This window comes from Meleagris gallopavo, chromosome 7 (genome assembly GCF_905368555.1).
Source record: "Meleagris gallopavo chromosome 7, MGAL_WU_HG_1.1, whole genome shotgun sequence".
Lineage (NCBI taxonomy): Eukaryota > Metazoa > Chordata > Aves > Galliformes > Phasianidae > Meleagris > Meleagris gallopavo.
Window position 1 is genome coordinate 12,811,931 of NC_139410.1, and position 27,290 is coordinate 12,839,220.

The 27,290-nt window shown below is 41.4% G+C and overlaps 1 long non-coding RNA gene across 3 annotated transcripts in view; it reads left to right on the top strand.

Annotated features, from left to right (window-relative positions):
- Window positions 1–27,290, top strand: part of LOC109368509 (uncharacterized) — a 71,769-nt gene that overhangs the window by 19,909 nt on the left and 24,570 nt on the right. Inside the window, exons 4-5 of one of the 3 annotated variants that reach the window (XR_014884280.1) lie at window positions 16,365–18,848; window positions 19,870–23,005. The exons of 1 other annotated variant lie outside the window; for it this stretch is intronic. This is a non-coding gene — a long non-coding RNA (uncharacterized LOC109368509). Of the gene's footprint in view, window positions 1–16,364; window positions 23,006–27,290 lie in introns of those variants that run through there. One more of the 3 variants, XR_002116612.2, reaches the window with a different exon arrangement.

Here is a 27,290-nt window from a genome sequence, read left to right on the forward strand (position 1 = left end):
ATGATCTATCTAGGATTATAGCTAATGACTTACACATCTGTACAATACTTTCTCTACGTAGAGACTGTACTGTCCAAGTACACTGAGATCAACAGATGAAAAACACTATAGAAGCTTTGATTACTGCTATCTCCACTTAGAGAACATGCCTCATACCAAATATCAGTGACACAGTTTTCACCCATGGGCCTTTTAAAAGTCATATCTGAAAAAAAAGTGTGAAAATCCTTGTACTTTTTTATGTGATGGTCTGTCACATCCATGAATCATTGCCTAAAGAATTTCTTAAAAATAAGTTACTCTGAAGACAATCATTCTTTTTTTTTTCCCATCTACTTGAGAAGCTCTTCTAGAAGATGCATCATCATTTGCACATTAACAAAGACCTACTTCTGGACTGTGACCTAGAAAAAAAAAAGCATTAGTTCTTGAACAGTAGCCTGCTCAGACCAAAGATACAGGATAAATATTTCATCTCAAAAATTACATAAATACATAATTATATAAATAAATTGACTGCTTCCATATTTAGGTGATGCAACAATTTGTTAATGACAAATTCATAGCCACTTTGATTTCATCTAGCATTTAAAAGCCAGCCTTCAAAACAGAACTGATAATAAATAAAAATATGACTCTGGAAAAATGGAAAAATTACACCCAAATACTGAGTCAGGCCTGTATTTTATTACTGCTTATACACGCTTAAATCCATTTTATTAATAAATTTAGTATTAACGAAATTCTATCGCAATATTACATGTCAGAATATCAGAGAGATTTATGACATGAAGTTATCAGGTTGTGTCTGACATGTTCAAATCCAGAGTAGTAAACGTATTGCCTATCCTATGTATCTCTTTGGCTTGGGCTTTGTATGCAGTTAAATAAATTCACTTGAGCCTCATCATTCATAATATAATCTCCAGATAATTGATTGTGCAATTAACCACTAAACATTTGGAAAGGATTTCCTTTTAAAAATCTGTGCTTACTGTCCCACATAACCACAGTACAGCTGAGCACTGAACCAGGCTACCAGGGTAGTGGTCACAGCACGGAGCTTGCCAGAGTTCAAGAAGTGTGTGGACAATTCTCTCAGACATATAGCCAGATTTTTTGAGTGATTCTATGTGGAGTTGGACTCGATGATCATTATGGGTGGGTGCCTTCCAACTCAGAATATTCCAGAATTCTGTAGAGAGAGAGGAAGCCCTCCAGGCCTGGTCTCTGGCAAACATTGTTTGCATTCTTACCCATTTTGTTTCCAGGCTGTTTAATTCTTAGCGTGTCTTTTCAAATCTACCACAGCTTACTCTTTACTCTTCTTTCTCCTTAAAATCCTGTCATGATGATTACTCTTCTAAGTAAGACACAGTATGTCACCCTGCAGAGTTTCTTGAACCTTTCTGTCTCTTCATGGCCAGGGCTGCCTGGGGTGAGCCTAGACTATTCCCCTTTCAATGGATAGAGATCATCTTCCTACAGTGTCCTCTCTTCTTGCTAATCAGGCTTTGGATCTTGAGTTGATATTGAGCAGATACCAGATTGATGAAGTAGCAAAATAAGGTTCTTGTTCCAAATAAGACTTCTTCACTGTTCCTCTCCTACAGAGCTAAGTTATGGTATGGAATAAGGTCTTAGTAACCAAATGAGTTCCCCCCTAAAATGAGATCCACAAGAATGGTCAGGGAGGTCTTTTCTCTCTGCTCTGCTCCTCTTCTAACTACTTTTCCACTGAAGAAGACTCTGTGGACTTCTGCTCAGTCCAGCTTCCCTGTACACCACATAGGTTTTTTGGTCTACAGCCAGAAGACCTGGCTAACCTAGTTACCAATTCTTCTTGTCTGCACAGTCCGATATCTTGCCACTCTGACTTCATCTTTCAGACTCCTTTTCTGCCACCGTTTTATTTTAACTGGAACCTGACACCTGGCCTAGGGTCAGGGCAAGGAAGTGGGTCAAAGAAGAGCCCTTCCTTTGATGTTGAGATTCAGGAGGTCCTTAAAGAAAGATGTGCCTCAGGCTGAATACAACAGCATGTGCTTTGCACTTGCCATGTCCAAGATCTCAGTGTAAGATAAATCTTTCTTTTAATGCACATGCTTATATTGTAGTTCTCTTCTCTTTGCTCCTGGGGGTAACATTAAGTCCCAGGTCAAAGGAGACCTTTTTACTCTATGTGTGCATCCGTAGCAAAGAGTCAGGACAGTGGAGAGGACTGAGGGGTTTGCAGAGTTAAGCTTCAGCCCTAACTGAGGAATCAGCTGGCCTCACAGTGTCTGTGAGCTTAGCATAGAGAAGGACATTAATTTACACTGAACACTGGGCTACACTACTGTATTGCAATTAAGTTAAATAGTTGGGTTTCTCATCTAAGCTTCTTTGTCATTTTGGGTTAGTTATTCACATTTAAGTGATCTCAATTGCTTTTCTTCACTGAATACTTGTTAGGGCAAATATTCTACTGATGCACTGTCAGAATTCCCATTGCAAAATGTTATTATTCACTTTTTTTTTTTTTTTCACACATTAAAAAGAAGTTGCTTCACATTGTCTATGTTTTTTTTCTTCTCTGACAGGAACTTAAAAAAAGTTCTTGGTGGTGAATTGCTTGAGATGTAATGGAGAGAAGAGAAGCTTATCATTTGCATAAGTATCTGGTTTCAGGATATTTTGTTAAACTCAGAATGTGAGATCATGTCCCACTATGTTAAACAGTTCACGTTTTTAGCATGTTAGTTTGCCACAAACCTATCAGGGTTTTGAAGTGCATTGTCATTTGAAAAAAAAATCCTCTAAATGGTATGGCTGAAGAAAAAAATCTTTTCTACAAGATAATAGGTAAAGAGAAAAGGAAATAACATCGTAACTGGAAAAAATATTGTTTCATTACCATGAAAGGACTAAAACCTGATTAGTGTAAGTAAAGTCCTAGATATGACCAAGTTTGGTGGATCAGTGTTGGTTCCTGAAAGAACCACAGCTCACATAATCAAACTACTGATTTTTAAATCTCTCAGAACTGTGGCCTTTCTGTGAGCTTCTAACTTGGATTTGCAGATGTTGATGTCTTATCTTAAGCCCATGCCCTCAGCAGACAAGCAGAGGCAAGGACTGAGCATTAACTGAGGAGATCTCCTGCCAGTGCCTCCCATGCATTTGGATTTCATGTGTGCTTTTGCTGACCAGTTGATGGGCTAGAAGGGTTTGAAGCATATGCAGATGTGTGAGAGTTCTTTTTCCTTGTGCTGCAATAATTGGCAGTTCCTTCTGGAATCTAAGCTTTGTTTCCCCTAGTGTGAAGTTAGTTATATGAAGCAGTCCTTCCTGAAATTCAGGACATCAATAGTTATCGAATGGGGGAAAATTGGTTACCAATTTTCAATTCTAACATCTGAAAGTAAACCAGTTAGGTATACCCTGTGACTAGCTGCTACTATAGAGAGATGGAGAAATACTGCTTCCCTCTGTTTCTTAAAATATTGCAAAAAGGAAAAAAACAGCTAAAGACAGCTGTATTCTGACAATACAGAAGTTTGCATTTAACTGGAGACAGAAGAAGAAATCATTATAAAGTGAAGACGTATGAGGAGTGTTGTTCTCAAAAATGAGATGCCTAGGAAATATTTTGAAGGATACAGGTGTGTGTTTTTCATGTGTAGTATATAACTTAAAATTCTGCTTCCAGTTTTCATAGTGCTAGTTATTCCCTATTGTGTTTTGTTGTTTTGTTTTGTTTGGAAATTCTTATGACATTTTAAACCACAAAATCAAAGCAGGACTCCTGGTAAACCTCAAATTAAACCTTTACATTCAGTATTTATCAAGCAGGGCACTGAAAAAAAAATACATAAAAGAGATAGTGCCCCAACTTGGCGGACATACAAAGAATCAAAATATTTGAATGAGAGGAGACTTGACAAGAAAAAGCATATTCTGTAGCTCACAGTGGGAAGTTCTTTTCAAACGCAAGAGATGGCGTGGAACACATTTAAAAGCAATTTTTTGAATTAACAACGTGCAAGTAATGAAGATCAGCTTTGTTTGACAGCTAAAGTCTGGAGGCTATTTCTAAGGAGTTTTCTAAAGAATTAGAGCTGATAGAATGGGATGGAAAATGAAATAAATGAAATGAAATGAAAAAGACTTAGTAATATAGCATACATGAGAGTGAGAAGTTGTTCAGAGTGACAGAGTCACAGTAATATTTTGAATACTTAGCAATGAGATGGTTTGTCAAGGCTTGAGAAGTGGATGTTTCTGCAATCAAGAGGTGACTTGGGATCATGGGCAAAGGCTCCAAAAGGCATTTTCTTGCTTTGAATGGCCCTTACATTCTGCCTGATCTACCTCTGCAGTGTCAGGATCTTGGAAGTGAAACATGGGTGTCTCTTCCCACTGGCACAGTCAGAACTTCCATACTGAAGTTGCAAGTTACAAGTCTGGGACACCTTTAGCTTCTGCATGGAAGTCTCAAAGGGCTCATAGTGAAATAAAAATAGGGAAATGAGAATGCCAAGTGAGAAAAGAGTATTCTGGGGAGAAATATGATTGAGTGAATGAGCAAAGCATTTATGTAACCTTTCAGTGCTTCCTAGACTGTTAAGGTAGGAATAAAACATATTCACAGACAAAACCTTCTTAGAAGCAAATTACAAATAAAAACTTTTAATAGTAAAGTCCAGATAGTATATCACCTGCATCCCCTTCAGTAAAGATCTTTAAAATGTACGTGACAGGGCAAGATGGCATGGAAACAAAACAAAAAAAAAAAGAATAGCATTTTTATTACAGATCACTTACTCAGTGCTTTGTCAGAGAACCTGTTCCAGGGAATGATATCTAAATTATGATGCATAGACCATCACTTCTTACTGAAGTTTTACAGTGATATGTGCAAGACTTGTAAGTTTGCATTACAATAAGTGTTAAATAATGGGCTAGAGGCTCTGGAAAACAAAGGGAAGGAATTTCTGGCAGAGGCCATTAGAATAAATCCCAGACTTTTCAAGATTTTTCACATTTTTGAAGTGTAGTTGCAAAAAAATTGTCATACAGTAACCAAGACCTCTCTGCAAGTGGGATACTGTAGCCAAGTGTTGTGTAGTGGGAGTCAGGGAACTGAAATCAGGTCCTGTGTCTGCCAGAATTTCTCAGCAGCAGGATTTGTTGCTTAACCCACTCTTCAGCACAAAATCTGGTCTCATGTACAAAATCTTACCCTCGTGTTTGGTAGTAACTTGAACTTCTGCTATCTTCACTAGTTTACAATCACAATTTTAGGACTTACCAATTACAATTTCCTGAAGTCCATGCTAGGCCTAAGTATGAAAAGAAAAAACAGAAATGCTTCTCTGTTCAGAAGCTCTTTCTTACTATACCTGTTTACTGACATATTACCACTCATTGCAAGCTTTATCTTTCCTCGTATTCTTAGATAATCACGTCTGTAGCAGCTCTCAGAGCATCCAAATAATGTGCCTCTTCACAGCTCCAACTGCCTCCTCCCACTAACATCACCTGCCAACCCAGCTAGGAAATTCTACATTTTGCAATTCACATCCAGCAACTAAAATAATTCTTGATGTTTTGGCCACGGGGATAGAGGATAGCGGAAAGTACGATAATGGGTAGTTTGGTTAATATGAGTGCTAGAGAAGGAGAGAATCAAGGAGATTTGCCAAGTAGTTTCTAGAGGGGAAAAAGTTTGTGGAACAGGGCTGCAGGATCTCTAAGAAGGGATAAATAGGTGACCTTGTGGGTAACCCACCTCTTGGGGAAGTTTTCTTTCAGATAACAGTGAGATTGTATCTGGTGCATACAAAGAAAACAAATTTGTTGATACTGTTCAAAGAAAATCAGATGTTACATGAAAAGGGAGAAAAACGTTTTTAATTTTATAATCTTAAAGAGAAGAAAGGAGAAAATTTTTGAGAAGTGCATGTACAAAATTTCCTAAAGTTTTTTCTAGCCCCTATCAAAAACGTTTTTCATTTTTAAATCATCAGCTCTGTTGCAAAGAAAATAAAGAGGCCTTACACCTTGGCAGAATATTGTATTTGTCTTTGTTTCCGCCTGGAACTAGTACAAGGAGAAATAAGAAAAAATGTGAAGGGAACCCCTTGCAACAAGAGCAGCAGCAGTTAAACAGAGCTTTCTTGAGAAAGTTTCACTTCCTAAAGTTTTCTGCTATGTTTGCTCATTTAAATGGCCATTGTATTAACCTACTTTTTATGATTTTCAAATGTCAGCAACCAACTTAGGTTTTGTAAAAGAAGTGTTAAGTAAAAGGCCAGGTTCTCGTTACTTTAAGGATGTGAATGCATCAACAAGTTTTGCTTCCACAGTCTTGCAAATAGTACTGCTGCATTATTACCACCTCTAGAATGATTGCAATTGCACTAGCAGTAGATATATCAGACTGTAGTGTGCTAACTATTGCCAGGTGTCAAAACTCATTGAAAATAAGTGGCTGCTCTGTTTCTCTATATCTCTTTGGACTACACGGATTAAGCAGTACTTAGCTGACTTACATCCCCTTTCCTCTAACAGCTACAAAACTGCGGCAATACCCATTTCTGAGGAGTTTAGCTTCAAATGATATGAATGCCTTGTTTTTTAATTGATACTGGATCTTGAAACAGAATTATTTTATTTGCAAGCAATTTAATAACCATCTGTATATTAGGTCAGACTACACTGAGCTGGCACATGCAGACTTTGAAGGAGAGTGCAGCTCGAATTTCTGTCTATATTCAGCTGACTCTAAGTCACTAATTAATGCTTTGCTAAGTTACTGGGACACGAAAGAGTTGGACTGCACAAGAGCATGCACAGGAGACTCTGAAGCCTCAGGAAGTTTGGATTTGCACAAAAAACTTTTGAGACTGACAAGGGGTTTTGTTTTTGAAAAGAACTACTGCAACCAAAAATTCAGGATGGGACACAGAAAAAATATTTTAGGACTTTGGCCTGTACTGTTGTATTCTTTGATTTCAAGAAAATAAAACCTACAAAACATTTTAGAATTTCCAATCTTTCTCAACATCTTTTTCAAATTAATGCTTTGATTTTCTTGTTCAAACTAATGTTTCTTTCTAAAATCTCTGTTAATTTTAATAGTTGAACCATATTTGAATAGACACCATCAAAATGAAGCATTAAATTTTTTTTAGGAACAAATGTCTCATTCAAAGCCTTCAAATTATTACTTGCTTTAGTTTTCAATTCACAAAAAAAAAAAAAAATCTATGTTTTTTCCTTTCAGTCTGATTGAAATGAGTCCTTTTAACTTTCCAAATTTGCCAGCAAAACACCAAAAAAATTAATTATTCATCAAGTTCCAATGAACACCCTTCATAAAACTTCTCAATTATGCAAACTAATCACCTTCTGGGAAATAGGTGTAGATCATCTTATGGTACAAGCTCACAACGTGACTCAATGCTTCTTCACTTGCACACTGCAATCCTCCTCACTAATTTGATTATTCAGGCTTTTGCCTTGTCTATCGTTTTCAGTTCATTTTCTCCCCATCTGCCACCATCAATCTCTGTTTTTCCTTTGCTTACAACAAAATATTCCTTATCTTTCAAGATATCAAATATGAGATATCATCATGTAAGGCAAAAGCAGCCAGGACTGCAAAAATGTTAAATGACTTTTCTCATGAAGCTGCTGGTAACACTTGCTGTCGCTCCAGCAGTGGCAGCAGAAAGGAAGGGCCTGCAGCAGGGTGCTGGCAATGCAGCCTGGGCCTTGTGCCAGGAGCCAGACAGGCTGGTGTGCAGGGCCCCCAGGCAGTGCAGGGCCATGGTTGTCAGGATGCCAAGTAGGAAGGGTATTCCTGCCTGGCAATGGCAGGAAGGTGCTCTCCTGCCAGAGGCCTGGCTGCCTAGGTGAGCCTCCAGAGACACATGGAGCAACACAATGGAAATGATACCCCAGATTGAGGGGCTGGAAGCAGAGAAGGAAAAAGAGAAAGCTTTGTTTCCTCCCTCTCTGTTTCCCCCTTCTCTGTACTCTGTGCCTGCAGGTATTGCACAAACAAGCATGGCGGGAAGTAAGGACTGCCAGCCTCTTTCTCACAGTCAAACAGCACTGTGCTGAAGTGAATCACAGACTCTCCCTCCCCAGTAGCCTTCTTGAAGCTGAACCCTGCCTTCATTTGCCCACATACTATCAGGCCCTTCAGACGACCTTAATGAGGAACACACCTGTCTTTTGCTTTTAGTATTGCTGCTTGCAGTTCGCACAAGCATTGGGCTCTCTCTCCTGCTCTCCTAGCTGATGTGCAGGGCTAGCAGTCCCAAGTGCGTTGTCCTGGCTGCCCCAGCCAAGCACAGCACTCCCTGCAGCACTCACATCCTTTTCTTTCCTCTGTAGCAGACAGCAACCATGTGTGCACAGTGCATGTGGCAATCAATTTTCTTCATGATTTCAGGGATTAACTATGTTTTTAGCTAACCCACAGGTGCTGTTTTTGGACTATTCATTATCTTGATCAAGCTCACATATGGTATGATCTTTGCCCAGTAACTTGTTTTAACAGCAAATGTCATGACAATAGCTAGCGTTTGTGCTCCTATCATAGTTGTTTACACGATTGTTGGCCATTTTTCCGCTTAGGTAGCTAGAAGTTTTCTACAAGAATAGCTGCCTGAAGGGGTCAGCGTCCATCTAGCAGGAAAGGGAGGGCAGATACCAAAGTATTTTTTATCGAAGACACATCTGTTCTTTAATCCCAATGCCATTAAGAATTCTTGGCATAGTAGACAAGATGAAGGCTTGCAGACAACATCTTATCGTCTGAGATGTTCAGGGACATTGTGAAGCCCTGCAGTGGAATTGCCAGCTAACAGCTGGTTGAATACCAAGTGAGAAAGTGTGGCTAACCCAGGGAGCTCAGGTGCAAGCAATGCACCTGAGTGACTGGAAGGGGTGGAACCTGGATCCACCCCTTCTCACCGTCATTTAAGGGTTAACAAACAGAGGAGTAGTATCTCTCTGAATAGAGATTGTGCTCTTTGTGGTCTGTTGCTGATTGCTGGAAGGAGTGAGATAACTTTTGTTCCTTGTTACCTGCTGTTATTCTATAACTTTTGATCTGTTCTTTTGTACAAAGTCAGTCAATATGGCCAGTCAATTTCTCTTAGTAGGAAATTGCATTTTGTGTGGCTTAACTTCTAGTGAACACATCTGAAAGTTTGTCCTTGTGTTCTTTAGCTGAAGGCAGCTTTAATTTGCATTGGCAATCGAGAGCTTTAGTGATGAAGGTATCCCCAGGGAGCAGCACTGTTTGTCAACACCAGGCCCACCTCTGCCGTTACACTGTGAATGCATGTTTGGTATAGGCACCGCTGTGCTGCTTTTGAGCTGCTACAAGATTTCTGTTGTAACAGCCTCATAAGCAACAGCGTAAAGCCTTCTCTGCCAAGGGGAGGATTGACATGCAGTGAGTACAACTATTAGGTGTGTTGCTGCCAGGGTTCACTTGTTGCCTGCTAAGTCTAAGTGCCTGTTGTTCTCTTACCTCAGCTTTTCTCCCAGGCAGGCCAATACTGCTATACTCTAATATAGTAAACTCATGGAGTTCTATTCTATTTTGTTAGTGCGATTGGAATGAGAATATGCTACACAATGCCTGAATCTTCTGACCACCCAAAGAAGGAAGGGCCCCTATCCTGTGAGTGTGTTTTCTCCACCAGACTGACCCTAGGGAAAAGCAACTGCTGTCAATACAGGCAGGATTACTCTGACTAAAAAAGCTCCTCACACCATGCCTCTCCCTTCCTTGTAGCAGCACCAGCACTTGTGCAGCTGTACAAACTAAATCATTTCCTTGCTGAAGTTCATCCCACAGACAAAGTAATGCCATTGCCAGTATGACAGAGAAGAAGGGTGGGCAGATGGAGGCCACAGTCAGGCTACATGGCACTGCCTTTTCTTGGTGATATGACTGAGAGCAGGTAAAGCAGACCATGGAGGCGTGGACTAAAAGACTATGTGGAACGAAGGTCTCCTGGCAATCAAGGCAAAGTTAGAGTATTCCTCATGGCTTTCCATTCAACAAAATACATTTCTCTTGTGCTTAAATCTGAGTCTTGACTCACCAGCACATGATATATAATCTGTTTAATGTGTACTGAAGGTAATTAAATCCTAAATATGTAATCTGAGGTACAGCTGGGCAGTGAGAGTGCTGACAGCTTTTAGGGAATAAATGAACTGAACAAATCTCTGAAATTGAAACTTATTTCTGCATGGTTGTCCGGAGAGAAACTTTAGATTTACTCAGCTTTGACTTCTAAGGCCTCAAGCAATTACAGCAGTAGTAAAGTCTAAGAAGATGCCACATTTACTCTAATAGTAAGGGGTGAGAATGTGGCTGATTGAATGATTGCTGTGGGAAATATCAGTTGTACTGAATTTGGACAGGGGGTTATTTTCAATAGGCAGGTCCACATAGGTCATTCCAGAGAATGGGCGTGGCAAGTGAATGTGATAGGAGCTTGGTCTTTTCACTGCAGCTCTCCGTGACTGTAAGGTATGTCCTGCTGGATCATTTGCAGCTATGGGAATGAGAGAGATGTGAGGAACCCTGCTATGTGCCTGAGTGAGCAGCAGACACTACTTTGAGTGTTTTCCATAAGGTGCTTGTTCTGGAATGAATGGCTCTGAACTTCATGAATACTCTGGCTGCATCCAAATGTTGTCCAGCAGCTGTGCCTTAGTGGTATGTATTTGAGTTAATAGTTCAAGTGTTAGCTATCAGCTTGCTGTCTGCAGAAAGAGCAGCAAGGCTCAGCCAGGAGCCTTCCCCCGCGGGAAGGGAGCCTGAAACCTCCAGGCATGGGCCATTGCTCCATTGGAAGGGTGAGGCAGCCAGCCCCATGCATTTGAGCAAGGACATTCCAGTAGTAGATTCATTTTTAGCTGTCTGGATGCAGCCACCCAGTTTTGGAGGCTGCAGGCTTTTTCCAGGTCTGTTCATGCACCTATTTCATTTACTAACAGACACTAGTCATGCAGTCCAAATTGAGATTTAGCCACAGGGAAATAGCGTGGAGGGAACTTCTTATGCAAGCTTTCTGAGCAGATGTTCCTGTAACACTGGGGTTTGGCACCCTGAGGCTTTATAAATAACTCACAAGATTCTCCTCTTCTAGGAAGAACATACGTCTTACATTAAAGAGTGGGCCTCAGATCTTACAAGCATCACTAGCTTTTTCCCTCCTCAACCTTAAATTCACCCACACATACATTCTTCACAGTCATAGCCTGGTCATCCTCACCATTGCCTTTGGGCCAGGTTTAGTAATCTCTGAATCTAGCATTTGTAAATAGGGCAGTGGGTGCTGTTCTCGCATATCAAAAGGCAGTTGCTGACTACAGTAACTTGCCTGCCCAGCACATAAGGAGAATGTGCTGTGTATGAGGGGGTGAATCTCAGTAGAATGTCTCTAAGTTCAACTTTCTCAAAATAAATAATAAATAGATCTGAGTATAGTCAATTAGGTAAGAATTCTGGTATAAGTGAATGCTAAAGAAAAATTAACTTAAAAGCAAATAAAGCTGAGTTGAGTACCCACTACTATTCTCATCAGACTCAGCAGAACAGGGCAGTACAGATCCTTACGCCTCTCCACTTTGGCGAGAGAGTTATGTGTTGTCATGCAATGTATTCTTAGAAAAGCATCTGCCATGCCTCCCTGAAGAATTCATTTCTAGCAAGCCCTCCCCCTGTTCTGTGTGAGAGCTGCAGGTTTGCACGAAGCATTGCTGTAAAACAGCTCCACCATAGCCAAATGTCACTTGGCATGCTGCATTCTCAGAACCAGCAGCACTGCACCCTTGCAGGGATGACGAAACAGCCAGCGTGACTGTGAAACACATGTGAACCAAGTCTTTCCTTTCGAACCGCCCTCAGCACTGCTGGTTTTTATGTGGCTAATGAGTGGCACAGCTGGGTGCCCTGATCATGTGTCCCCTGGAAGGAATGTGCCCCTCGTCTTCTCTCCTCCATACATCTTGCATCAAGCCAAGCACAGCTGAAAATATGGTTTCCTCCTTCAGGTAACCGTTGTCACTGTGGTCCAGTGCAGATACTCGGATGTCCCCAGGTGGGGCACTGAAGGCACATTATGTCAGATGCTGCAGGAGATAGGGAGATGTACTTCACTGTCACAGGGACCAGCCCAGAGCTGAACAGACCCAGTCCTCCATGTTTGTTCTCACTGCACAGGCAGGGCAGCACTCTTCTCCTAATTCTGCTGCCAGGAAATGTTTTATCATCACCATCCACTGATCGATGCCACTGTCATTTTACCTCTGAGCTGTCAGTTATGGGGCTGAAGAAGCATCAGTGCACGCAGGTGTGAGAAGAGCATCCCACTTCTCAGTAGTGTGGGAATTAGAGGGCAGTGTGGGAAGTATCCCCTTCCCTCCTGGGAAGGTGTCATGTTTGGCTTGCATATGTTGAAGTGAGGAAGCATAGGCTTTAAACCAGGAACTGTTGAGTAGATCATGCAAAACTTGTCCCTAGGTTTTGTGCCCTTAGGCTTTGCTGTTGGCTGAGTGACTGCTATGGGGTAACTATGTTGGGAGAGCTGTGGAGAACCTCCTGGAGCCACTGGTTCCCTCATTTTGCATTCACAGAAAGGCCTGCTAGATAGGATCCTGATCTTTTTCTTCTTCCTCAGATCCTCTTGTGTGAGAACTGTCCTGGCAAGACCTCTGCTACTTAGCACATAAAGCTACTGCTTGCAAGAGCATTTGGTTCTTTCGGAAATGTATCACATTGCTGGAGACCCTGAGGAAAGGACAAATGAGATCTCAGCAGGAGCAGCATCTCCAAACTCTCTTTCCCACACAGTTCCCCTAGGCTGAGTTACAGGCTGCCCATGTTGAACAAAGAGGAACAGTCCAGAGCATGCAGCAGGAGTTTTGCCAGCGGGGTTGCACAGCTTCCAGCTCCAGATCAGCCTTTCCTTGCAGTAGTGCAGCTAGGTGCTTGTCTCAAAGCTGCATCCCAAAATCTGTAAGGAGCTGCAGTTCCCTCCTGGTATGCTTTTAAGGGCAGTGGGAGCATTCTGAAGCAGCTCACAGAGGGATGTCAGCAGCCAGCTGTGGGTTGTGGGCATTGGGGCAGCACGTGCTGGCAGCCTCACCCACACTGAGGCCATGGAGGAGCAAAAGAATGTGGGAGTGAAATACATCATTCTGTGCAATTTTGATGCTACTGTGAAGCCCAGAGCCTTGGCATTAGCACAGCCTGTAGAGTGAATAGGAGCATGCTGAATCTTCTGGCTGAAGGCAGAAGAAAAGCATAACCTCTCCAGCCACACATGGGCACTTCTTGCCTCATATCCATGACTCAAAGACTTCTGTGCAAGTGTGAATAATTTTTTCTTTTTTTAATCTGGGAACAGTGATGAAGTGCTGTACAACCTCTACAAGTTCAAAGGCAGGAAAACGGCTTGCAGGTTTTTTAAATGTAAATTCAGTCCTTGAAAAAAACTGCCTTGCACATTTCTGTCATAGTTATCAAAGCAAATAAACTTCGAGGCGTAGGGTACGCATGATGATCTGTTTAAAAAGATGATGGTTCCCATTTCATTCTCAGAGCAAGAAAGGCATTGGTGAGTATTATGTTTGGGATCATATTCTGTATTTCCTCTCTTATTAGATATTCCTTTTCAGTCTTGTTTCATTTTGTTCCTTCTGTTTTATTTATCTCTTTATAGCTTAAGTGATACCCATGTTCAGAAGTGTAGTCTGTTTTATTATTCGTAGAATCATAGAATCCTTAGAGTTGTAAGGGATCTCTGAAGGACATCTAGTCTACCTCCCCTGCAGTGAACAGGGACACCCATAGTTGGATCATGTTGCCCAGGGCTTGATCCAGCCTTGTCTTCTAAGTCTCCAGGGACAGGGCATCGACCACATCACTGGGCAAGCAGTTCTGGTGCCTCACCACCCTTGCTGTAAAATATTTTTTCCTTATATCTAACCAAAATTTACCCTCCCTGATTTTGAAATAATTTATCCTTGTTCTGTCACCACAGACCCTGCTAAAGAGGTTGTCCTCTTCTTCCCCGCAACTCCTCTTTAGATGCAGAAGTGCTGATAGCAGGTCACCTCACAGCCTTCTCTTTTCCAGGCTGAACAGCCCCAGTTCTCTCGGCGTGTCCTTATAGGAGAGGCATTCTGTTCTGTGGAATATTTTTATGGCCCTTCCAATGGTCTACGCCTCTCCTGTACTGAGGACTCCCCATCTAGAAGCAGTACTCCAAGTGAGGCCTCACCAGTACATAGCAGAGGGGCAGGGTCATCTCCCTCAGCCTGCTAATGCAGCCGAGGATACAGTTGGCTTTCTGCGGCGACTGTAAGGGCACATTTCTGGTTCATGTCCAGCTTACCACCCACCAGTAACTCCAGGTCTTTTTCAGCAGCACTCAATCCTTTCATCTCCCAGCATGTATTGGTAATGGGAGTTGCCTCCGCCCAGATGCAAGATCTTGCGTTTGGATTTGTTGAGGTTCACCTAGGCCCACTGCTCAAGCCTGTCTAGGTCCTTCTGGATGGCTTCTCATCCCTCTGGTTTGTTGACCGCATCCCACAGCTTGGTGTCATTCAGCAAACCTGCTGAGGGTGAGCTCGACTCTGCTGTTGATGTCATTGATGAAGATATTAAAGAGTACTGGCCCCAGCACTGACCCCTTGGGGACACCACTCATCACTGATCTCCTCCAGACACTGAGCCATTGACCACCACTCTCTGGACTCAAGTTTTATTTTTATTATTATGAAGGCTTGGGCTGAGGTTATGTGTATATATATTTTATCCAAAAACATATCTACCTTACATCAGTTTCTATCTGTCGTTTATCTTTTTACTCAGCCTTTACATCCAAAAGATCGGTGTTGTACTGCAAAAGCCCACTGTCTGACTTCTAGCACTCATCTTTTCTACCATAGTTAGCAACATACCGAAGAAAAATCTCCTGTGTTGTCATCCAAATAGTCCAGTTTTCATCTGTTTTTCCAACATGGTCAAGCCAGACCATGAGTCCAAATGACTCCTTAATACTGGGATGAATAACATTTCTACCTGAGATGACGAAATCTCTGAGGATTAGAATTCCCGTGTTCAAGGGAAAAGTTGAATGTCTAATAAAAACTGATAAATAGAGCTGTCACTTTTGCCTTTTCTTTAGAGAGAAACTGCTACTTGAGTCAATAACTCAGATATCTAAGTATTGTAGCTATTAGAGGATGGCTGAGCATCCACGTAGATGAGCTCTGTACCCCGTCCACCCCGAATAATCATAGAATTGCTCAGGTTGGAAAAGAATTTAAAGATCATCAAGTCCATATGCAACCTGACCATACTACCCTAACTCTAACAACCCTTCACTAAATCATGTCCCTAAACACCACATCCAAATGGTTTTTAAATACATTCAGGGATGGTGACTGAACCACCTCCCTGTGAAATGGTTCCATGATCCTACGTGAGTTCTTGTACAACTGATATGGTTAGCTGAGCAGTCATCATACAGAAACAGGGAGTTTTGCAAGGCTACTTGAGCTGAAATAGCACCTTGGCAGTGGTCTGCTTCTGTGAAGCTCTGGCTGAAGCCTTTTCATTCATTTTCTCTTAGTAAGCACTCAAACCAGCAAAGTTATTCTTCCCCAAGGGCTTGAATGTAGCCTCTGTAGCTTATGTTCATCTTCCTCTGTGAAGCCTTTGGAAGCTGTGAGCCCAACAACACAAGCCTGTGAGAGGAGTGGGTCAGGTTCCTCTTTCCACGGGTTTGTAGTATGGACAGAGTCCCATTGATGGCAGTGCTGTGAATTGGGACACAGGGTCTGATCTTGGTAAGATGTGTAAGGACATCATTTGCAGTCCAGCAAGGTCTGGCTAAAGTTCTTTTTTGATAGAATGGCAATAAATGATTAGGACAGAAACAGTCTCTCTGTTGCATCATTCTAATGTCACAAAAATTTAAAATACTTGCCTCTTTTATTTTATATAAATGCTCACAGAACTGGCTGCTGGCTGTTGTAAAGTGTTGTTTTAAAAATACACATCCATTACAACAGAAGGGAATGGCTTCCCTGGTTAGATAATGAAGCATCCATTAGGAAATCTTAACTGAGGTACTGACTAGCTTTCCTGGTTTAAATTACATTTGTGTTAATGCCTTCTCTTTATGCTATAGTGATGTGTTGTTTTTTCTTTTTTTCTTTTGTTAGTGTGGCAAATAGACAAACCAGTGTCAGAGTAATTTAAACATCAAATTCCAAAAGGGAATGAGACACTTCTATTCTTAAAATAGCATTTTTTTTTTTTGAAGCTGTTGATCAAGATGGATTTATCCAGAAGAGAGTGGGGGAGAGCCAAGCCAAGGAACACTGCCTCCTTTGAAGATAGCTCCCTTAACCATGACAAAGAATAAAGTCTGCGCTGCAAACATTTCTCCTCTCATATGAATTTTCTGCACCACCATGATCAGTCTGGCTTAGACAAGAGTCACTCAACAGTTGAAGCAGACCAGTTCTCCTTCTACAAGCACAGGGCTGACATCCACGTTTGGGTGAGGAAGTCAGGAACATTCCAATAGAACCTTCTTGGTTGCATAGAAAATGTCCCACTGCTTTCATCAGTGGGGCATGGAGGTCACCATAGCTCTTGGAAGAGCTGCAAGCAGTTTTCTACCCACCAATGAGAGAAGATTGTTTCTTCTGCAACCAGCCTGGCCTTGAATACTTCCAGGGATTGGAGAACCAAAGATTTTCTGGGCAGCCTGTTCCAGCACCTCACCACCCATACTATAAAGATTTTCTTCCCTTCATCTAGTGTAAACCTATCCTCTTTTAGTTTAAAGTCATGGCCCCTTGTCCTATCACTACACTACCTATTAAAGAATCTAGATTTCTTATAGGCTCCCTTCAGATACTGGTAGGACACGTATGACAGTGTGATATCTTGCTGCTCCCTGCCCAGATCACTCTTCTTTTCCCACTGGTGTTATGGACTAGGCTGTTGATAGCCATGCAAGTGGGTAATTTACTTAGGATTTTTTGGCAGAATAGCACAGAAGGTGAACCAAACAGAAGATACGGCTGAATACAAGAGATGGAAATATTTTTCCCTTGCAACTGCCTAAGGCAGGCCACTAGCTGAAGCAGATGTCTGCATCTAGGGTTATTTTCCAGAGCCCCTTTCAAATCACCAGAGAGAAATCATCCATATACTAGACATATCTGAAGTTAGATGAGATTAATCCCATTTCTTTAGGCTCTATCGTAAACCATGACTGTTAACATACTACAGTAACTATCAATTGTAGATCTAGATAAAATTATAGATCTGAAATGCAAGTATTATAACCATACAACTGAAAACTTACAACAAAGTAAACAAAGTATTTAGGAAAATGCTGGAAAGAGTTTCTGGTATAATTCTGGTACGCAAATAGAACCTGGGATCAATTTAGTAGGAGCCAAAGAACATAGTTCAGAGAAGATCTAGCCTCAGTGTTTAATAACAGACAAAATTCACTCATCTTTCTTAGCTTAATCATTGAACCATAACTCCTTAGAGTTGGAAGGGACCTTTAAAGGTCATTTGGTCCAATTCCTCTGCAATAAACAGGGACATGCACAGCTAAATCAGTTTAGGATGCAGATCCTATAAAAACAGTTATTTCAGAAAGTCATTACTTATTTTGATCAAATGTTTCATGGCAACTGATTTAATACTCTATAGTAGTAAGACTAAGCATAGCAGTCTAGCTCCAAGTCCTAGCTCTGCTGCAGATTACGTGGACAATAATAACGGGCCAGTCACAGGCTTGAAACTTGCCAGTGAGAAAGCAATGCCAAATGTCTACAAGTTCATGCCATTAACTTGAACATGTTTAATGAAAGATGGTAAAAATGGACAACTCAGAATATAATTATCTAGCAGCCTCTCATGAATACCCTCTCCCATTCATACCAGAAAACCACAGAAGGAATATACATACAAGGAGCATTGTACATTTTCAGTTTTATCAGGGATAAACATATTCAGTTTTATTTCTTTGAATTTCTTTACTTCATGGGAGTACATATCAAGGTTTTCCTAACTAAAAGCAACAAGGGAAATCAATCATGAATGTGCAGACAACCTGATGTGTACGTGCCTGTTGTCTGCATAATAACATTGTTAAGGCATTCCATATACACACAAAAAACAAATGAACACACAGGAAAAGAGAGTAGGTACGTGCTTCTGGCACCATGATTTGTAACAAGAATTGATGCTCTAAACTGGGGTTTCTATGTGGAGATTAGGTACTTGCATAGATACAAAACTATGTATATTAATCATAGATTATTAACCCAACAGTGTGGCAGAACCAAGAAGAAAGAAAAACCTTCCTAGCAGTTAATAAAAATTAAAATCATGCAGGCATATGAGAGGTGAAATTCCAGTTTCATTTGTGTCAGGGTGGGCTGAGCTATTTCTAGGGCAAAATGTTAATGAATACAAAGTGCCCAGGTGCAGCAGACAGCTGCAATAGTTACTGTATATGATGATAGTAAAATGAAAAGGAGAAGCAAAGGGATTACTGTACTTCTCATGTAGATTTATTAAGCATTTGTGCTACTTCACTGAGGACTCTTTCCCAGTTTTTATTTTTTGCCACAACAAATCTGTTTCTTCCACCAGGGTGTTACTTTATTGTGCACCAGAGGAGGGAGATACACGCACACAAACCTTCTGAGAAACACATTTACAGGAAATGGAAAACACATAAGTGTTTCTCTGCCCCGCTGTCTCTATGTGCAGAGTAAGTCCTTACTCTCTTTCACACCCATTAAGTACTTTAGCTTGGGATTAAACTGAAGTTAACTATTGAAAATGTTACATAATGATCGTGGAATGGCCTTCACCAGGTGCTGCAGTGGGTGAGTTTCCTGTGAGGAAATCATAGTGTCATGCAACAATGTCTATGAAGTCCATCTTTTTAATTGCTTTACTAGCAGATGGATTCTGCACAGGATCTCATTTTCTTACTTCACCAGTCTCATGACATAATTCAGTATGGTTTTCTGATAAATCACAGTACGGACACATTCACACCACTGATCTCATGGCCTTTTTTTCTGCAACGTTGGAGTTGCTCCGTACTGGTAATGTAGTCCTTTGTAACCTAAAAGAATTCACTAGAATAGGAAACAGATTTTACATAGTTAAGAAGTGTGCCATTTTAGCTTTGACATAGCGGATAAACTTCTACTTCCTTCTAATTAAAATGAACATCCCTCCTTTCTCTCCATCCTCCTTATGTGAAAGAAATAAAAGGTTGACAGTCAGGCTCTCCATTTAGATGAAAGATTCAAGCTGTCTCTGAAACAGCTCCTGAAAGTTTTCAAGTAAGAGCATCTGCAAACAGTTGGAAATATGATTTCCTCTACTCAGTAAGGAAAAGATAAGATGATCCAACATTTTGGCCTCATATGGGGCTCTCTCAAAGTATATGGAAAATTCAAAGGCTTTTAAAAGAATTCAAGACCGGAAAACTTAATGTACTATTTATGTGGCATATGTAGTTCAGCCTTACTATAATATAATTCAGCCTTATGGTTCAGTCTGAATTGGTCTTTGCTGGAATGACTTACTTAAATCACTTTCAGGTACCTGTCTCTGTGGGATAGGGATACCATAAGGATTTGTGGTTTTGTTGTTTCAGTGTCTGACCCCTTGAAGATTTTCTTGTCCTTCTTTGCTTTGTAACAGAAGGTTGCTTTGAAGATGCAGATGTTCTTTGTGTGTTTCACTCTTCACAGTGAAATTTTCCATGTTCTCAGCACCAAGGTTGTTGCCAAGCGGATGCCTGAGCTTCTTCTGAGGCTTCGAAGGAACTTTTCTTCACATTGCTGTTCTATCCACGCACAGGACTCACCAAGCCACATCAAGAGGGCTCTGCTTTAGGAGCAAATTAACTTATGAGTTGCCATATTATTTCTCTGGGGAATGAGATTTCTGCTGTAATACAGAGGCATCCCTTTCTACAGTTAGTGTTATCAGGGAGATTCAGTGTTTGCTAAACAAAATCAGCACATGCTGATGCTGCAAGAAGGGCACAGCACTTCAGCTTTTGTTCAGCATCAGTACAACCAATTATTCTCTCAGTCGATATATGCAAGCACAACTGTAACCTGGCCAATGGGCTGTAGATGACATTTTTTTTGATCCAAGGGAGTGCTCCTTTGAAATATAAGTCTTTTCTTAACAGAGTATCACTGTTGAAATCTAAATGAACCTGATCCAATTGCCAAGACTTCTTCCTTGCAGAAAGGTTAATTAAGCAGCAATCCCTTCTCCTGAGCAGGGTCGGCTTTGAGAGAATGAATAACAACATGAGTTGGAGACTACACTACATAATGCCATTGGGTTTATTACTGCCCTTTTACAGCCTGCAACAAAGAAGACTGTTGCAGTCAATGAACGAAGTGGTTACAATGCTGCAATTAAAGCCAGAGTGAGATATAAAATACAAGTTCTATGCCTGAGTCACATGCTGACAGGAGAAGGCATCGTATCTTACAAGAAAAGGAAATGCGATCACCTCTCCCTGTGCCAAGAAATCTCTCCATCACATGAATGTGACAGTTTCCTAACAAAACTCTTCAAGAGTGTTACATGGGAACAGAGAGGAAGTTAATGAAAGTGAAAGTAACCAGGAGGAGAGAGGCTGTTTGACCACTTAGCCAGAAATCTGAGACACTTCTCTGCAGATTGCTGGCTACAGTAAGTTTAAGTTGTATGCATTGTTATGAAAAAAGCCACAGATGGGTCCACTTCCAAATGTTATGCTATTTTATCCCATACAGTCACTACTGACAGTTCAGTGTCGTGCAGCTGAGAGATGTGGAATGAAAATAAATTCAGCTAAGCACAAAAGGTGGTAACAATATATATGCCTCCCAGTTTAAAAGCAAAACAGCCACAGATTCCCATCACATTACAATTTTTTTATATTTTCTTGTATTCTATTTCCCGATCAATCAGACCTCATCTGTTTTACTTTTGCCCTTTAAACTCATCAGGACATAGAATATCAGTTTTCAGCTTGTACAGTGTGAAAAAATACATCTTTGAATATTCCTATAAGTGTATATTTGTGATCACAATGGCTGTAGTTTCTGAAGAATGGAAACCATGAAGATAGTTTCTCAAAGCTCCTGTTAAAGGCTGTAAGACGATTGCTAGCTAATGAGAGAAACACATTTATTTCAGGACAAGTTAGTGTATCATGAAGGCTTTATATTTTCATTTGGAGTAGTAGCTAGGTTTGTTGGAAACAAGATACCATTGCCAGATGGAGCATAAGTATACGTGCTTATGATCTGATGCAAAATGCATGTAGAAAGCCTCAAGAATTCTGGGTCCCCCAGGATGAGACTAGAGAGTTAGTGGGATGAAGTCTGTAAGAAGGCAGACTTCAAATAACAAGTTTTCTCACGTATGTTTTCCCCATTAGAAAGGGCCACATTTGCCAACCAGAGAACAGGGGTGGCTTTTAGAGAATCATAAAAGATATTTTTGCCTTTGAGAAACATTATTTTGTCTTCTGGTTTATGTTTGTGTGCCTGAAACTCGCTCTATTCTTGCTCCTTTTATCACCCTCAATACTGTGGCACTGCAGATGTTAAATCAAACTTCAGCAATCCTCTCTCTGTGCAAGTGCTTCAGAGCAGCACAGTGCTTAATTGCAATGTGAGGGATTTACCTGTGTTTTTTGGGTTGTGAAATAAGAGATATTCCTTATAGAGCACTCTTGATACTGCTTTCTTGCCTTCTCTTTGATGATGTCTTGCGTAGCCATACAAGTAAGTGAAATGAAAAATAAACTCTGATAAGACCAAATCTGTGGTGGCCAGATGTGTTCCAAGTAGTAAATACAAGGCTCATCAGAAAGGAAGTGAAATGTGTGGAAGGAAGAAAACAAGAACCTGTACTTGTTTTGGTCCCAGCCCTTGCAACTTCACTTTTGTTTCGTTAATACTTTCTCTTCCATGGCTGTCAGTGCTGAAGTTTGCTGAGGAACAGACCAAGGATGTAACTTAACCTTCTAAACTTAACAGTCATTTTTATTACAATATATACATAGCTGTATGAATTTTTTAATTTGCTGGTCACACGTCTTTATTCTTGCTACGTATTAACATGCTTCCAACTTGTGCTAGAATAAGTTGCAGATAAATGTAATCTTGGTATGCAAAGCAAATTCCATGGTTTACAAAAGGAAAGTATGTCTGGGATGCTCTGTCTATTCCCTGGTGATCTTCGTAAGAAATAATACATGTAAGTTAGTCTGAACCTGCTCTCAATCTAGATGCATCACCTTCATTTACCTCCTTGCTCTGAAATGAGGTATATTCCTGATCTTTCCTGAGGAGTGTTGGGAACAGGTGATCTTCACAACAGTCCAGCCTTATGGACCTTTGGCTTTATGTTGCCTTCAGTTTGCCCTGCTCTCTTACTACAGTATACTGCTGTGCTCCTTTACTTCTTCACTTCCACAGCAGCAGATAAACTCATTTTCATTTCCAACCTCATTTCCTGGTAATCAAATGTTGTGATTCTCTGCCCAAAAATGTAGGAAACAGCTTGGTTTATGGAAAGTCTGTAGGAGGTGGACAACTCTGTGACCACAGAAAAGCTCACTATGAAAGAGAAGAAACAAAACAATCTTACTGTTGATCACGTGGATTAGGACCTTCTGTTCCTGAGAAGCAGGCAGATCCATGCAGGACACACAGACACACTCTGGCCATTGGCCACTTATGGTGGTGCAAGGCTGGGGAGAATAGAAGAAGGTCACGGGCTGTTAAAAGCATTGTTGTGCTCTGCAGCTGGTACCTGGGAAACCCAGCTGCGAGATCTGAGCTGTAGATGAAATGTAGAAGTGAAACAGCAGCTGTAACCAGGCTGGACATTTCCTGGCTCAAATCACTAGTTCTTCCTGTTTTTGTGGGGCCAAGACCCCCCAAGATGTACACACACATGTTGTGAGTTCCAGCTTGGTGTGGTGCAGTAGGCAGAGTTCAAAAACACTATGAAGAGTCCCAAATCTCCTTTGTGCCCTCACAGCTGCTGAACTTCACACAGGATGAAGACCTCCCTGTTTGTGTTTCCACCTACATTTCCCTTTAAAAAAAAAAAAAAATCATATTAAATATCCTCAATCAGGGATTGTGGCACATCTCTCCTTTGCTGTCACAAGGATGATTTGTGAACATCACATATACAGCTTGTAGCCTGGCATAACACCAGCACAAGTGCTTTGCAGATGATGACCTAGCAGAGATAAAGATAGAGGGGCCAGACAGGCCAGGCCCCACTGGCTCCTGCAGGGAGAAGAGGGACACCTGCGTGCAAGCTGGCATTCACAATGAGGTTGAGTCCCCAAGGATGCACAGTAACTACATTGGCAGCCCTTCCAACACCTGCAACATCCATTCCACGATTTCTCAGTTTTCTGTTCCCAGTGTAAACACTGTTTGCCTTTAGCAAGTTAAACAGTTTGATCCCCTGTAGTATTCCCCCTGCCTTGGATTCTTCAGTAGTCTGCTGTGCTTTAGCAGTCTATGCATCTGAGATCCAAAGCCCAGACGGATTATAGCATGAACTCACTCCTAAACAATCTGAAAATGATACTCAGATGCTAGTGCTCATGCCATTCAACCAGAGGGAACACTGGGCAAATCAGTGCCTCAGATTTCATGGGTCTTTGGTTATAATATTTTTATTGTGCTGTTATCTAGCTAGACATGTTAACCATCAGTTTGTTGACCCAGATTGCAAACCAGCATTTACATGAGGAAAGAAGACACTCCCACAGCAGGTTGCACAGTTGTGCAACTTTCTCACCCAACTAATCATATTACCACCAGTTGGATTACTCTCCTCAGTAAACGGACACAAGAACTTGTTTGCAAGAAGCATTCATTATGGCAGCTATCAAGAAAATGTGAGTTTAATTTTTGCGAAGAGGTCTGTTTAGTGGGGCGAGTTAATGTCTTATTTTGCACTTGGCTGAGAAGAATTAGCCAGGTCTTTGGTTTGACTGGGCTGTAGCTGGTGCAGCAGTGTAGCAATGACAATGTAAAATGACCTTTTGCTTAGTGAAAAGCTATAGCAGAACCACAGGGAAACCACTCCCTGATCTGCAGTTGAAATTGAATCGTTGTCAGTGTTTTCACCACACTTAGAGCTAAGAAGGAGAGTCTTTTCAGCAATATCTCAGATCCAGGGGTAGAACAAATCATAGCAAATATGGAGTCTGGCAAAAAAAGAACTGAAACCTTTTTCTTTCAAATACAGTTACTCTGAATTTATTTTGATTCAGTTTTATGGTATTTCTTATATCTCAGATTTGATCCCAGCAAGTCAGCACACAGCCAAGTCAAACGTCATGAATCTAGAGATATTTTACACCCAATGAGCGTACAGTGCTTGATGTCACTTTCACCTACTGTGGGTAATTATTATTTTTTAAATGTACATACGTACTGATGGAGAGAAAAGACAGAAGCTTGATTGCCCTAGGAGGTTGTGGATTTCCCATCCCTGGAGGCATTTCAAGGCCAGGCTGGATGTGGCTCTGGGCAGCCTGGTCTAGTGATTGGCAACCCTGCACATACAGGGGGTTGAAACTAGATGATCATTGTGTCCTTTTCAACCCAGGCCATTCTATGATTCTATGATTCTGTTAATATAATTGTTTGCATGTTCATACATAAAATATTTCTCTGTAGTTCCAATGCAGGAGATGTTTTTTCTTTAAACCTTGCTTATATAGTAATATCTCATGCCATGTATGGAGCAAGCAGCTTTTAACTGTGTGCAGAGGTTCACTCTGTCACAGACACAAACATGCAAGCACAGAAGAAATCTTCTACACATTCTACACAGTTGTTCATATTCATGTCATGGGTGATGACCCAGGGCTTCCAGTTTCTGCTAGAAATCCTGAACAAAATGTTCTTCTGTAAATTGATTGCACGGCAGATAGCTTTTCTTATTGCAAATCCCCATAGATCTGCAGAAAGGAAATGAGAGGGGCAAAAATCAAATTCCATGCCGTGGGAGCCAGGCTATCTCAGTGATTTGTAAGTGACCTCAATGATCTGCAGCCATTGTGGACTCTTGGTGTTGCTCAAGTCAGTCTGTCCGCCACTCTCATGAACTCTCTCCCAGCATAGTAAAGCTAGGGAAATCAAGAAGACTAAATTCAGTGCTGCAGATTAGTGACAGGAAGGAAACTGAATATGCATGAATTAAACAAGACCATTCGCCTTCTCTGATCTGCAGATGTTATTCTCTCAGAAATGCAACTTCTTTTTTTGCAGGTGACACCCACACATCTCCTTCACTTACTGGCGATGATAATAAAGGAGATAAACAACTGGAGCTCATGCAGTTACACTTAATCTTTGTATGTCATCGTCACCAAGCAAAGCCACAGCAATAGGAAAACAGAGCTGTTTTGTGCTGCTCGTTTCTAACTGACATTTCCTCACAGATCAGGTTGCTCATTTAACCTGTGGACTCTTTGAACTTCATTTTGTGCTCGCTGCGTTTCACAGTGTGTCAGTGCTGTCATGCAGCGCTGAGCTGCAGTACAGATATCCTCTGCTCATATCCTGGTTCTCATTTTGCTTCTCTGCCTCACTGGTTTGAAATCAGATTGCAGAACTTCAACAGAAATGCAGAAATTAAAAAAAAACACGAAACAAAAACAAAACACCTAATGAGGATACTGATGTTAAAGCCTTCTACTACAGGTGAAATATACGGTCTGTAAGCAACAGATTGTTTGGTTAAGAAAGGAGAAAAGGCAGAAATAGGGATGTTTTAAAAACCTTTTTTTGATCAAGCATATATGCATTGTTAGTTTAATTTGAATAATCTCAGGAAATAACCTCAGAACCTCCATCCTTCCAAGGACTGCTTTTATTGGAAATTCGTTGGAGCTGCAATCCAAACTAATGCATTTCTCTAGCTGCTGGAGACAAGCCCTGGAGTCACTTAGCTCCACTTTTCCTGCAGTCTGCCATTGAGCTGTCCTGCCTTTCCAGCCTGATGCGGTTTATTTGGCCACTGCCCTTTGAATATTATTTGCAGCTTTTGTCTCAAGATTTTCCTGGGTCTCAACATTGTGCCTCAGACAGTTCATGGGACCCAGCATGGCTTTCCCCATCAGAGCTGCTAGTTCCTCATTGGTGCAGAGCAGCCCATGCTGTAGAAAGTGCTTATTAAGGCAAGAAAGACCTAGGTATTTTTAATGCTGTTATTTCCAGTATACAGCCAGGGAGAAGCAGAAGTCTGTTTTGTGCAGCACATACTGTGGCTGGTTTCTTCATCCCATTTCCCTGAGGGACCATTCCAGAGTTCCACTAAAAAGGTTTTAGAGTGGTTTCTCCATTAACCCCTTTTTGCTTCTGCCATGTTTACTGCTAGGTTGCTCCATCATGGGACTGGACTTGAAATTAGCATCAATGCTGTGTGCCTGCAGCAGGGAAGGTGGCTATTCCCTTGCTGCCCAGTTCTGTATCTTCTTAGTTTCATGTGCTATTGTTAAGAGAAAACACTGGCATTAGTTTGGCATGCTGCTAATGAGAAAAAGAGTTAGCTGGGGATATTGCTCCCACAGTTGACATTCTCCCCCTTTGCACAGGAGCTGTGCAAAGAGAGGAACAATTTCCATTCTCCAGCCAGTTTTGAGTTGGCTGGGTCAAGAAGCCCAGAAAGAAATGCAAGCAGCCTACTTCATCATTTTCACTAGCAAAGAAAAAAACAACAGCTCTCATCTTGACCACTGGTGTTTGAATATTAAAATAGCCTGAGGGCTGTCACAGGCAGCAAGCATAGCAGGAAAATGAGTTCATTCTGACTCACAACAGAGTGATCTAATTTAATGGGGCACTGACCAGGCTGTCAGGCATTAACTGAGCTACTGTTTACCCCCTCCTGGCCCATGCATGTTGCCTCTGCCTTTGTGCCCTTCCCTCCATGGCTGTGTACGGATGCAGTGCGCAGTCACTTCCTGCATTCCTTCACCCTGCACAGATGCGTGTGCTGCTCAGTGTGGGTGCATGCACCATGCTGCTGGGCTGTGGTGCAGTTAGGCTGCCAATGGCTGCTGCCTGCGCTCAGCCTGTAGCATCGGTGCTGAGCAAGTGCTGAGGCAGCACTATGGCCTCTTGCTGCTTGCTTGGCA